This window comes from Ambystoma mexicanum, chromosome 1q, assembly GCF_040938575.1.
Source record: "Ambystoma mexicanum isolate Mex_15411 chromosome 1q, UKY_AmexF1_1, whole genome shotgun sequence".
Lineage (NCBI taxonomy): Eukaryota > Metazoa > Chordata > Amphibia > Caudata > Ambystomatidae > Ambystoma > Ambystoma mexicanum.
In genome coordinates, this window is record NC_090922.1 from 1,121,168,992 (window position 1) to 1,121,183,156 (window position 14,165).

General features: G+C 49.4%; 1 protein-coding gene across 1 annotated transcript in view; it reads left to right on the forward strand.

The window, feature by feature from the left end:
- Positions 1–14,165, forward strand: part of LOC138542778 (serine-rich adhesin for platelets-like) — a 385,335-nt gene that overhangs the window by 55,875 nt on the left and 315,295 nt on the right. The gene's annotated exons all lie outside the window — the stretch shown is intronic.

The following is a 14,165-nucleotide window of genomic DNA, read 5'->3' on the forward strand; positions in this document are numbered from 1 at the left end:
ATGGTAGCAGTGCCGGGGCAGTTAAATAATGGGTGGCACTCTAAGGCATCCAATTTAATGTATAGTAAAAACAGCTTGATCTACAATTTGTTTTTAAAAAAACAGCATATGCATTTCTTGAAATGTTAAATGCTATACTACAAAATGCTGTTTTGTTTGCAACCTGTGTGATTTTCAAGGAAATTCATATTCCCAAACTTCTTGAATATGGGGCAGTGTGATGAATCTGTGGATGTCGTCCCTTCTAAAAGTACCGGAATGAGGAAGAATAGGAGTTACTTAAGTGAAGATCCCTTTCCCAATACTGTGAAAAGGAAGATCCTCAATGACTCACAAGGGAGTGAAAAGTTCAGTACTGTGATGAGGGAGAAGTGTGGAGGAATGAGGATTATCTACAAGAACCACATGCAGCAGTCCTATTGGCCAGAGCCAGTTAAAAAGGAAAGACAGACTCGGCAAGTGTGAACTCCCTCTCTATGGATCTGACTGGACGAGAACTTGTTTTCATACATATGATGTCCCATCAGCTTGCCCTTTTTAATCTTCACTGGACCTGAGGAGAAGTTCAAGAATTCAAACGTCACCTCCTCTCTACAAAATATGATGGTAGTCATTTTCATTCTCTCCTTCTGCCAGCTTCCCAAAGAGGCATAAAATAGATGACTAAATGAGGGGGAAATTATACCAATAGATCCAGGAAAATGATAACCTTGTCTAGAGCAGGAATCAGATTATCTTGGGGGCAAAAAAGGTTATAACTGTTCCCCTCTACGGTCTTTCTCACAGGATGAATGGCCAGGCGAGGAACCAGGGGGACCACATGCTGCGGAGCTGCCGCAGCACATCAAATGAGGGAGGGAAGAAAGCTGAAGCCCAAAACCGAAACAGAAAGATCCCAAAACCAGCCAAGGACTACCGGGAGAGACTGTAAATGTACAGGGGTGACCAACCCATTTTTTAAGGGCGGAAGGGAACTCTGGGATACCCTGCGGAAAAATGGAAACTGGGGGAAGCAAAGTAACCTTCCCCAGCCCCCAAGAACAAAACGAAGAAAGACGGGTCAGGGACCCGCCCTAAATGAAGATTACCATCATCAGTTATCTTCATAGTCACAGTACTTGGCAGGCTAGTGAACAAGGTCTGCCACACTATCACGAAAGAACCTCATGGGTTTTAGACCTGTACCCCAGAGACTTGAAAGCAAGGCAAAACAACGTGGGGAAAGAAGAGACCAGGGGAAGTGAAGCCTCCTCCTTGGTGTTGTGAAGAAGAGACTAGGGAAAGGGAAGCCTCCTCCCTGGTGCTATGAAGAAGAGACCAGGGGAAGGGAAACATTGAAACATTTGCCCTGGCGTTTGTTACCACAGTGAGAAGCCTGAATGAGACAAAGAGAAGGGAACCACTCTCTTGGCGTCAACATTTTGAGTTAGAACTTCACTTTCCTTTTGTGCCATAGAACCAACCCATTGGCTACAGTGTAACTTTGTTTTGCACCCCTTGGAACTTTTTTTTGGTACATGTTGGAACTTTGTTTTTCCCCAAGTTGAAACCCATAATGGAACTCTAATTCACTCTTATGGATCAAGAAGACCCCCATCCTTTATAGTTTAGTTGACAAGGTAAGGGACAGAAATAGATTTTGGACAAAGGACAGTGGGCTATATACTTTTTACCAGGAGTGTTGCTAGGTCTGGAAAAGATCCGGGGCTATGCTCATGTTGGGGCTGTCAGGACTCAGGGCTAGCTAGCCTTTGGTTGTAGCACCTGAGCTTCTATCCAGGGCTACAACCAAAATACCGGGGGCTATAGCCCCCTCAGAGCTCCCCTAGCAACACCTCTGCTTTTTACAGACAGCCTGACAGAGTCCTTAGTATTTGGTTTGAGGCAGGGAAACCCCTCTTAGTAATGGGGCTAGGTAGGTTTTTGCCTTGTTTTGTTTGGAATAAATGTTTACGCCAACAAGTTTACCACTCCTGTGCCTGTCTCTTACCTCCACACCCTTACATAAGTCTGAATCTCTAGAACTGCGAGTTTTTGTGAGACCATTGTTGAGTTTTAACTATTTAGAAAGTTTGCATGTTCCAGAAAAGAAAGAGATTTTTAAGAGGGTTTAATAACACATATTTAATTAGAATTGCTAAACTCCAAGAACTCGGCTACATACCTAAAGATGTTTTCAGGAAACATTTAGTTTTCCCACATAAGTAAGTGAACAAGTTCTGAGATAAACGCTCGCCTCGGAGATATTTTTGCAAGCGCAATCATATGATAAAACCTCCACCCTTCATCATTCCAAGTCACTAAATTGAATATCATTATATTGGGTACCAATGACGCATTTATTGTAGTGCTTAGAAATGCTTCTGGTTTTGCCACACTATATTAAAGTTCCATTGCTGTTAAGATAGAATGCCTGTGGCATGCTTCACCACAATTAAGCTGTGGCATACAGCGAAACGTCGGCGTTCCTTTCCATGTTTTGAATAAACATGTAATAAAGCTTTTTCACTGACCGCAGTTGCTTTTTTGGCCCCCTATTCTTGCCAGACATTTTGGTTCTCTGTGTCGTGCAGTACCCACCAAGAGCGTCTACATTGTGCTCCTTCTTCGTGTGTCGGGGTCTGTGGCATGTGTTACTTTATGGAAACATAAATGATCTGGCACTTTATGCGCACAAGCTTTGCTACACGGGTAAAGTGTTGATCTCTGATATGAGACGACCCTGAAAATTGCATGTTCGAATCCCACGGCCGGGCCATTTTACCCTTTCATCCTTCTGAAGCAGATAAGTCAAGAACAATTTTAAAAAATAGGGTAATAGCACCTGTTATCGCGTCACACAGAAGCTGGAAGAGTCTTGCATGCAGTGCTGTTTAAGAACGCAATATTATTATTGTTCCTCGCCCTCCTGACTTTGTGGCGCAGCTTCTTAAGATAAGAGGGGCTGGAGGTGCAGGCCAGGATTTTCCTGTCCAAAGTACTCACACTTGGTAAAGGATGCATGGGACGCTGTGCCCTGCCTAGCAAAGCTGTCTTGCAAGGCTACACCTGGAATAAGATGTGAGAGTTTAACTGGCATAAGGTGTGAGTCCCTACTCTCATGAGGCTGTACTAATCTATGGAGGGAGTGCCCCTCACCTATGATGGTTCTGCTGGACATGTCCTTGGCATGTAACCACTATGCCCATGGCATTGCAAGGCAGTACCCTAGTTAATATATGGTTGGTAACCAAAATAATGTTTTGTCTACTTTAGAAACGATTGTATTAATTTACATTTATTGTAGATGTTTCACATCAGTGATACTACTTCTTATGATATCATCAGGGTCAAAGACCATGTGTCACCACTTCCTATGATGCAACTTAGTCTTACGTTAAGTGATGTCACTTCCTGTGATGTTGTTAGGCGAGTGATGTCACCTCTGCTACCACTGGCATTTTGGTGAAATGACATCCCTGCTGACAGGATGGGTAAAGAGGACAGTGTGCTATCCCCTGACCCTCTCTGGCTCGCGAGTGAGGGAAGTGCACGCTTTTCAGGGCATTGAGCAAGGCTGGTGCCACCAAATTAATTTCACAAGTGCAAAATACGTTGTTTTGGGATGTGGGGGGCCATTGTAGTGCTTGACTATTTTCAAGCCCTGCATACCGTTCCACGCCTGAATTCTCTCTGTTTGGGATCCACTGTGGCTTGCTTGAAGGGAGAGAGCAGACAGAATACTTTGGCCTGTGCAATTTCTCCCTGCAGGACAGTGCTGAACGCCAAGTCTGTGTGCAGAAGCTGGTACCAGTGTTAAAAGGATCAGCCGCTGCTCTGTGGGGGACTATATGTGGCAGTTGTGGGTCGGCTGGCCTGGTGAGCTTGGCGTGGGCTATCATTATAGGAATAGTATTCATTGTCCATCTTGCATAGATCTGCACGCAATGAACAGCATTACCCTGCTCTAAAAAACAGTCTGCTTGCTGTACCAAGATCTGTATCACTGCCTGATGCTCTCCTGCTCCCAAGGCTTTCAAGTACCCGATAAACCCCCTGCCAAACCCCTGATCTAAAACAAATTCCCATGTCAGGGTAAACAGTGCCCTGAACCACCACCTATCAGTGTTCTGATCTCATACCCATGGCTTTCTAGTTCCATGCACCAGCAACCAAATGTCTCCTGCTATGGGTTGAGAAATGCTCCATACCACCACAAGATGGTTTCCTGACGTGCACCAACAACCAGCAGTCTCCTGCCTTGCACAGCAGTGCCCCATACTACCACCAAGATATCTTCTATCCCAGACCCTACGAGTGTCCCACACCAACAGCAGACCGTCTTGCATGTGGCGAACTGTTGATCACCACTCCATTTTACTCCACCTATGGGCAGCGTATCAGACTGAAGCATGTTACAGAAATGACTGCTGCTGTAGTAGTCCTTACCACAGCGGCCCTCATTCCACATAGAATGGTCCACCTCCTGCAACGTCCTCACTTTGACCCCAGAGCAGCTGCATCACCGGTAGGTCATAGGTTGTCTATGTTGCCAAAAGGGCTTGATATCCATGGCGCTTCGCCCAATAGGAGGAGACATTCACCAGCTTTTCTTGTCAATGTGCCCCACTGGTGAAGTAGAGGACTGCTAGCACCTTGCTGACAGCGTACCACCACTCACAAGTAACCCCTGGCTTTCAAGAAGCCGATGACTCAACAGGCAATTTCAATACGCGAGTGAGTCCTATAACGAATTCATGAGAGATTTCTGATGCTGAAGATTAAATATCCTCCAGGCGGCACATTCCATCAGAACCTTGCTCGAACTTCATGTCATTATGAAAAGGAAAACCAAAGGCTTCTCATCCAATTGGGCATGGGAGTAATTTTAGGAGGGGACAAGGGTGTTTGTCCTCCCCAACTTTGGTGGCACACCATTTTGTGTCCCTCATTTAACAGAGGCCGCTTTCCTTTAGATGTCATTGCCCCTCCCAACATTTTCAGCAAAGTTACTCGACTGCAATTGGGATGATTAGAAATATGCCCTTTTATACCAATCTGCCAACATCATGGGTACGTGCAGTTACTGTGGACACTTCCCACACCTAGCGATGCAAATCGAATTTGAGAATGCAGCGGTCACACATGGATCAACAGGGCTTCCAGAACATTCAATGTTGTACTGGAGAGCGACCCGCCAACGCATCAGAAGTTAAAGTCATCGTCTATGTCTAAAAACGGCCAATCTGACCTCAGGTATAGAATCAACATGGATGGAAAGAGGGTGTCACCCAACATAGACATGGGAGCATCTGTTAATGTGCTCCCAGAACACCAATTCAGAGCTCTTTTAGCACGAGCAAGCATCTCGCCTAATAAAGACAACGTGTTTCTCTTTTTGCAGCAGCACTGCACTGTTTTTACACCTGTGCTAAGGTACGAGAATCATTCCATGATTCAGAAATTATTTGCTGCCATGATAGGTAAGCAAACACTTCTGAGCTGCAAAGAGGAAGAACAGCCGGACCTCATCAGATGTACCTTTAATATCAGTGCTCAGGCCCTGGAAGATTTTATAGAAGATTCCCAGACCAGCTCTCAAGAAATCCACTGCTTGAAAAGAAAGGGTATTAAATGACACATTGCCAAGATAGTGTAGACTGGGGTCATCCGATATCGGTGTGTTCAGTTCACATGTACTCAATGAGAAATCTGGAAGGGAAGAAGGTGACAATTATAGTACCAAACGACGAGAGACAGCAGTGGGATCCTGCTCAAGCCCTGTGGTTGTACCAAAAGCAATGTGGGATTGTCGGTCTTGGATTTGACGACACGGAGCACCTTTAATTTGAGGTGACCCCTTCAGAGGATTATCCCTTTAATCTCCGAAAGAGATTTCTTGGCATCTTTGGACCTCAGAGACGCCTGTCTCCACATCCCTATCAGGAGCTCTCACCACCAATTTCTTCACTTTGCTGTGGGGAAACTACACTCAAAGTATCTCGTTTCTATCTTCTTCCTCAAGATGGCATCTGGGGTATTTAGAAATGTCTAAGCCCCGATAGTATCCCTGCTGCACCAGGAATGAATCGCATTACACCGCTACCTGGATGTTTGGTTGCTACAGGCCTATTCCAGGAAGTCAGCAGAACACAGAAAGAGACACCCTGCCTGAGTTGTTGCAATGACCCAGAATTCCTATCAATTGGAAAAAGTCCAATCTTTTGCTGTCACAGGATCTCATCTTCCTAGGGGTCTGGCTCTCCACCCTACAGGACTGTGGTCTCTATCAAGAGCATTAAGCAACCAGATTCAAGCAGATACCGTTCAGCCCTTCGCCAATGTTCAGAAGCAGCAGTCCATCAGTGGTTGCAGGTGCAACTTCACATGGCCTCTTGTGTCTTTGTACCTTCTGAAATAATTCATCTGAGGTGGCTGATGTTGCATCTGCAAAGAAATTAGCGCACTGAGTCACAGGACCTCAAGATCTTGATTCTTAGAACTCAGATCGTCATTGGATAATTACAGTAGTGATTAGATCCTACCTTGGAGAACATGTATATACAGGGTCGCTGGTTAATCAGGGAATCAATTATGTCCTCCAATTGGGGAGAATATGTGGTTGTGTTTCTGGCCTTCAGGAATGTATTGTCTATGATCCAGGAAAGGGCTGTTTGGATTCAGAGGGAGAAGTTGGTCTTTCACATGGAACTTTGGGCAGAAGAACACATATTTCCTCTTTCTGAAGTCCCCATCAGGGGAGCGGACAAAGCTGGAGAGGACATGTTGAGTAGAGTGTTCTTTGCATTTCAGGAAACAACGCTCCTGCCAGACATTTCTTTTACCAGATATCATTGAGCTTTTGGAAGCCTCCTGTGCATTTGTTCGCCATGCCAGAGGACGTCGTCTTGCTGCTGTTTTCCACCCCATTCGAAACTCGACTCAGTGTCGTTCAGAATCCATAGAAACTATATGACTGGAAGGTATTCTGTACATTTTCACTGCCTGTATTGTTTCCCATGGTTACCCCAAATTTAGGGAATATCTACCAGAGGTAGTTCTGGTACCTTGGGTTAGCTCAGGGGTCCTTCTGTCCTCTTTTATTGCTTTGGCCATTTCACTAACCTAAGAACTACTGCCTCTTGTCCTTACCCAGAAATGGGTCCCCCGTTGGCACTAAAACATTCAGAAGGTTAAATTAGAGGTTTATCAGAGGAAGCGCTTTCATGATAATTACTTTTTAAAGTGCAGCAATACAGTAGGCCTTCCAGACTTAAATCTTACTCTAGCTTTGGGGTAGCTTCCAGGCTTGGTGTGGTGAAAGAAATATCTACCCCCAAACCTCCACCTCCATGTCCTGCAGGGATGCCCCCATTGTCCAGCTTTTCAGGATAGATTTACTCAAGAGATTACCTATGTTCTCTCTCCAGTTAGCAACATTCCAGCTTTCAGAAAACCCTTGGTGGGAGCCACAAATGCAAAGTTATTAGCGGGCAGTCTCCTAAAGAGTGTCATGATTACTCGTCCACCTTCCAGGATGACCCCCACACCTCCTGAGGGATTTATCTTTGGATCGCCGTGCCTTGCAGATCCCCCCATTTGACCCCTTGAATACTATAGATTCAAAAGGCTGTGTATCTAGTGGCTATTGCGTCAGTTACAGACCCCGTCCTGATGGTTCAGCCGGGAGACATTCATATATTTATTGGATATTTATAGGGCACCTATACAACAAGACAGTGTTTCAAAGCACCACAAGGCAAAATGGGAAGGGAACAAGGGATTAAATAAACAATGGAAATAACAAAGAACAAATAATAAGACGAAGAGCGGTCTTACTAGACCTTGTGACATTTGGAACGTGCAGGTGCAAAAGGAAGGGGGCAGGGTGGCGGAAGTAAGTGCTAATAAGGTCTTCCAGGGGGGTGCCAGAGGAGCCTGTAGGGGAGGCAACAGGTAAGTGCACGGGCAGAGACGTCCCAAGTCAAGAGGGAGGTCTACCGCCCAACATGTAAGTACAGGGTGAAGACAATACACCCGACAGGCAGGTGTGGGCCCAGAGGGGTGCTGGTGGTGGCTGGGCAGATGGCCAAGACCCTACTGGACTCCTGAATGATTAGGCTACCATTCTAAGTGACACTGTGAGGGTTAGCACGGGAGGGAGGGAAGGAGGAGGAGAAAAGAAAAGTCTTCTGTTGTTTGCGGAACTTGAGGTGGTTCGGTTCAAGATGAGAGAGAGAGGGAAACTGTTCCAGAGGAGGGGGCCAGCTGAGGAGAGAGATTAACCCCCCACCCCAGGCTCTCTGCTTGGAGAAATGTTTGATCAGCAGAGAGTTGGAGCAAGAAGATCTAAGGGAGAGAGAGCTGCAGATAGTGTGGTCCCAGGTCCCAGACAGCCTTGTGGATGATGCAAAGAGTCGTGAATTTGATTCTTGCACCCACCAGGTGTTAGTGGAAAGATTTTAGAGCTGGATATACAGTCCCAGGGCTTGCCGCCAAGTTTAAGTCTTGCAGCCCTATTCTGGATTAGTTGAAGAGGGCGGAGGGAGGAAAAAGGCAAGTTAAGGAAGAGTATGTTGCAATAATCCAGCCTGGAGAGGACCAGAGCTCTAGAGATGTTGAGCTTCTTGGGGAAGGCGAGAAAAGGGAGATTGCCTCTGAGGAGGTGAAGTTGAAAGTGGGAATTCTTGAGGGGGCGTGGCTTGGAGCCGACTCGATGAGGGCGCTCGTGGATCGCCCGCTGCCGTGCCTGAATTCATGCGGTTCCTGGGCCCTAATCGATCCAACGACCTTGGCCGCAGGCGTGGGAGCCGCTGGAGAACAAGCTTTCCTGAGATGAGGGGCTGATATCGGAGCTTTGCACGCCAAATCGCCGTCCAGAGCCCGGCTCCCTCCCCCGCCCGAGAAAGCCAAGATGGCGGACGCATGGCTGTGCACATACGCCACAGGGACATGGAGGCGAACCCTGTCGCAGCACACAGGCTGGGGGAGTTGAGCGCCCGGGCGTGGCGAGCGGACTGGCTCCATCTGTCTGCGGGGAGCGGCCCATCCCTCCCCACCTGAAGCGCCAGAGTGAAGGAGGTGTTGGCGTGACTCCGGATGGAGGAGCCGGTTTGGAGCCCTGGATGCAACGTTGTGAGCTTCCTCGTTGACCTCCCGCGAGCACCGACTGATGCTGGCCCCACGGTTTAGGGATCCACGCCAATGCGCAGAGCCCAGCTGATAGCACAGACACCCATGCCTGAATCCGAGTGGGGGATCCCTGGCAGCGGGGGCCACAACTGAGGCGACTGAGGTGGTCGGCTTGCAGAGAGGTCCCTCCGCCGCCCGCCCCTGTGTCAACATGGAGAGGATCCTGCACCGGAGCTACGCCTGGTGGCCCGCCTGTGGCCAGAGAGAGGTGGGGGCCACAACTCCCGGTAAGAAGTCCGGGGAGATGCCGAAGGGTTTTCGCGGCGGCTGGCTGTGGGAGCTGTTTTCGGGGGCCCCTGGTGGATTCCTCATCGTGCCTCGCAGCCTCTGTAAGTGAGCGGTTTGGTGTCCACTTGGACAATCTGCGCCCTCCCAAGGGACCCTGGACCCGTGCTGGTGGTAGGCTTGGCCCGCGTGCAAGTCCCTTGACTCTTCTTCTCCCCCTCCAGCCTTCTGAACTCTTCCTGGGGTGCCCCGGCCGACGGCCCTGTTCCCTGTGGGCAAGGCTATAATCTGCATGAGTGAAGTGACACACCCTGGCTTCTTGCGAGGCTCGCGGAGTGCCTGGCGGCCCCCGCGGCGGCACACCCTCACAGCTGCGGAGCTCTTGGCAGCCATTAACTCATCGCCGACAAGTAACACAATGACTAAATTACAGAAATCCACCAAGTCCTCGGACATAGCAGCTATGTTGATGTCATCTGAAAAAATGAAGAAACAGGACTCCTGCCCCTCTGCCTCGTGGGAATCTCTGGATAACAAGGGACCACTGGTGACCAGAGAAGATATCCGGGAATTTATGGCTGACATCAAAGCAGAATTCCGGTCCTGTATGACGGAACGTTCTACCAAGCTTGAGAGTACAGACAAAAGGGTCTCGGAGGCGGAACAGAGATTGGGGGAGGTTGAGAATCGCTCCCGGGATCATACCTCCGCCTTAGCCGAGGTCCAGCGTTCAATTAGACTCCTGCAGGACAAATGTGACATTCTGGAATACAAACAGGAGGACCTGGAAAATAGGGCCCGGCGCAACAACCTCCGGATCCGAGGGGTTCCTGCCTCGATCCCTGACAAGGGGTTGGCGGAATAGTTGGCAGAATACGTGGGCCTCTTCTTTCAAACCCTCCTCCCTGACCTTGATGGCTCACAGCTGCTCCTAGACCTCACCCACAGGCTGAACCCTCGTCGCGGATGGCCCACCTGACGTTATCACCAGGGTGCACTTTTTCACCACGAAGGAAGCCATCTCGGCGATCAGCCGTTCCAAGGATGACATCACATTCCAGGGGGCCTCTCTCCAGATTTTTCAAGATTTATCCCCTCTCACGCTCCAGAGGAGGCGAGCCCTCCGCCCGTTAACTACCTTTCTTCAAGCCCAAAAAGTCTGCTACAGATGGCTTCATCCCACTGCCTTGCAGTTCTCCTACAAAAGCTCTTTAATTAGAATCAGCCACTTGGAAGATTCTAAAAACTTGGAAGATTCTAAAAACATCTTGAACCCGGACGCTTCCAGCCCTTCACCTTCACCGTCCATAGAGGCGACAGCCGGCTCGGACCCTGTGGCGGCTCCCACACAAAATTCCTGGTCGAAGGTTCCAAGATTCCAGAAGAGGAAATAGCCTAGCGGGGTCCCTTGATGAGGTCGCCGGCTCTTACACTCCCGGCTCGCCGGCCCTGCACTCTGGAGCCGAGCAGCAGCCACAGGAACACAGATGAGCGCCATTCCTAATGCAGTGGGCCCATTCCACGGCTCTTGCCCAGCTCCAACGTACTTTTCACCAATGAGTCCTTGGAACGATCCACCAAGACTATTGATGATCTTGGCAATGTTGGCCTTTCATTATTCGTTGGCCCTGTTGGCCATCGGGGGCTTTCGACCCACAAATGGTCTGCCTCCCCTAGTTAAATCTCGGTCCTCCCGTTGGCGGTCCGAGCAAAAACCCCAAAGGCAGGGAAACCTATGGCTGCACACTCTGCGACATGATGGCCAATTCCTCTATATCTCCCCCCCCTCAGAACTTATCGGAGCCCCCGGAGCTGGTCCCAGAACACCAGACTCTGCGATTTGTCTCCCTGAACGTTAGGGGACTGAACTCACCTCCAAAACGCAAGTCCATCCTGCAGAAACTCCAGAATGACAACGCGGCAGTGGCTATGCCACAGCAGACTCACCTACTGCCAGCGGATCACAGTCGCTTATGCTCCCCGAACTTTCCAAAGCAACTCTTCGCATCTGGGAATTCTAAGAGAGGCGGCACGGCAATCCTGTTTGGGAAGGGGCTGAACCCTCAGATTCTAGATTCCATGAGCTGCCCGGAGGGGCGATACATAGCGGTAAAATGTCTGATGCGGGGACAATTGTACTCCATAGTTTCAGTGTATGCGCCCAACTCAGGCCAGGCGCTTTTCTATGAGTCGCTAAGTACAGCTCTCTCTACCTTCCTGGAAGGCCAGATTGTGATTGGGGGTGATTTCAATGGGGTCCCGGACCCCATCAAAGATAAATCGCACCCGCCCTCTTCCGGGGACTTCGCTACAGCTTTGGCTCTCCTGCAATTGTTCAGAACTTTAGGGGTGGTGGACTCGTGGAGTGTACTCCATCCGTCTGAAACAGACTTCTCTTTCTACTCGTATGTTCACAGAACGTTCTCCAGGATAGACCTTCTCTTGGTATCCCCGCAAATTTTTACATTCACCGACGATGTGACAATTGGCTCCAGAATCTTGTCTGATCATGCCCCGGTGGCCCTGGTGATCTGAGTGCAGGAACCACTTAATCCCCAACAGCGTAGATGGGCGTTACATGACCCGATTCTGAACGAAATGCCATTCAGAGATACAATTGCAACCACGATCACCAATTTCTTCAAAGAGAACCCCAGCAAAGACACCTCCCCCGCCAACAACTGGGATGCAATGAAGGCAGTGGTGAGGGGGGAATTGATTGCGCAAGGAGTGCCCTACCACAGGCATCGACGACAAACTCGTCAGAGCCTCGAGGAAGAACTTTAAAAAGCCGAAAGGTTCCATAAGGAGAAGGGCTGGACCCCTAAAACACAGCGGGCTATCCAGATAGCGCTGAGGAAGATTGAGGCCCACTACGCTGAACATACTGCTCACCAAATTGCGAAGGCTAAGCAGTTTTACTATGCTAAGAACAACAAGGCAAATAGATTACTGGTGGCCAAACTGGCCAAGACAAGGAGGAACAACACGATTGTGGGTCTACGGGATCAACATGGCAAAATTCAATACGCCGACCAGGACAAACTTCGGCTTGCAACAGCCCACCTGACCCAGGTGATGACCGCTCCAGTGCGAGACGTGGGAGAACAAAAGGAATATCTACGGGAAGCAGCGCTGCCCCGACTAAAGAAGGCAGCCAATGACTCTTTGGAGGCACCGATCACCGATGAGGAAGAGGATGTGGCGATAAAAGGCCTTAAATCCCGGGCCCCCGGCCCAGATGGATTTACGACTAGGTTCTACAAGATTTTCAAACCTCAATTGTTAGCGCCTTTGGTGCAGCTGTTTAATTCATTCAGAACCACAGGCACGATAACCCTGTCCATGCAAGAGTCAATCACTGTTTTACTGCCAAAACCTGGAGGCGATCCGAGGAATCCTGCGTCATATAGACCTATCGCTCTACTTAATATTGACAATAATATATACTCCAAAATTCTAGCAACACGCCTCTCCCAGGTTTTGACTGAGATAATCAGCGCCGACCAAACTGGCTTCCTCAAATATCGTTCCACCGCCGACAATATCCTTAGGACCTTGGATCTGGTGGAGCTTGCCTCCCGAGACTCCCGGGAGTTGGTGCTTCTGGCCCTGGACGCAATTAAGGCATTTGATAAAGTCGACTGGGCTTTCATGAGGCTCACCCTCGAAGCTTTTGGATTCGGCCCAGAATTCTGCACTTTGACGCTGGCTAACTATAAAGCACCCAAAACCCTTCTCAGAGTCAATGGCACCATTTCCTCCCCTATCGGCTTAACCTGTGGAACCAGACAGGGATGTCCACTGTCGCCACTGCTTTTCGCACTAATTATGGAGCCATTCGCCCAGCGGATCAGGCTGAACCCTGCAATCAAAGGCTTCCAATCGGGCTCAGCGCATCATAAACTGGCCCTCTACGCAGATGATGTCCTTATGACCACTACGGAGCCCCGCTCCTCACTCCCTCAGGCCCTGGCAGAGATAGCAAGCTATGGAAGGGTCACAGGCTTTGCCATCAATTTTTGGAAGTCAGCCGCCCTGGAGGTGGGCCTATCCTCGAAGGACCGAGAGGCCCTAAGCTCACTATGCCCAGTACAATGGACGACCAGCGAAATCAGTTACCTGGGGGTCCAGATCCCAGCTAACCCAAGCGAGGTTTATCGGGCTAATTTCCCTCCACTATTTACGGCCTTGGAGGTGGACCTCAAGCAGTGGGCAGCACAGGAGATCTCGCTGATGGGCCGTATCACGGCGTGTAAAATTAACTTGCTACCGATGTTCCTTTATGCTTGCTCCTCTCTCCCAGTCCGGATTCCGGCCCCAGCCCTCCAAAACCTACAGAAGAAAATGTTTCAGTTTATTTGGAGGGGGAAAAAAAACAGGATCCCTAAATCCACGATGCTGGGCAACGCAAGGCTCGGCGGTCTCGGGGTTCCAGATCTACAAAAGTACCAGATGGCGGCAAAGCTGGCCTGTATTCAATCATGGCAAATACTTACTAACTGCCCTCGATGGGTGGACCTCGAACAGGCGCAACTACCCCTGCCTCTTTCTCCCACATGTCCATCCTCCGGAACGGCGGCGATGGCGGTAACTCCTGGCGACCACTAAACATACCATTTCAGTCTGGGACAAAGCGCTGAAACTAAAGAAGATTCCAGTGGGACTCAGCCCCCTCGTCCCAGTGTTCATGAACCCGACTTTCTCACCTGGCCTGTCAGGAGGCCTGGAGACCCTGGGACAACTCTTTGAGGGGGGTCAACCCTGCA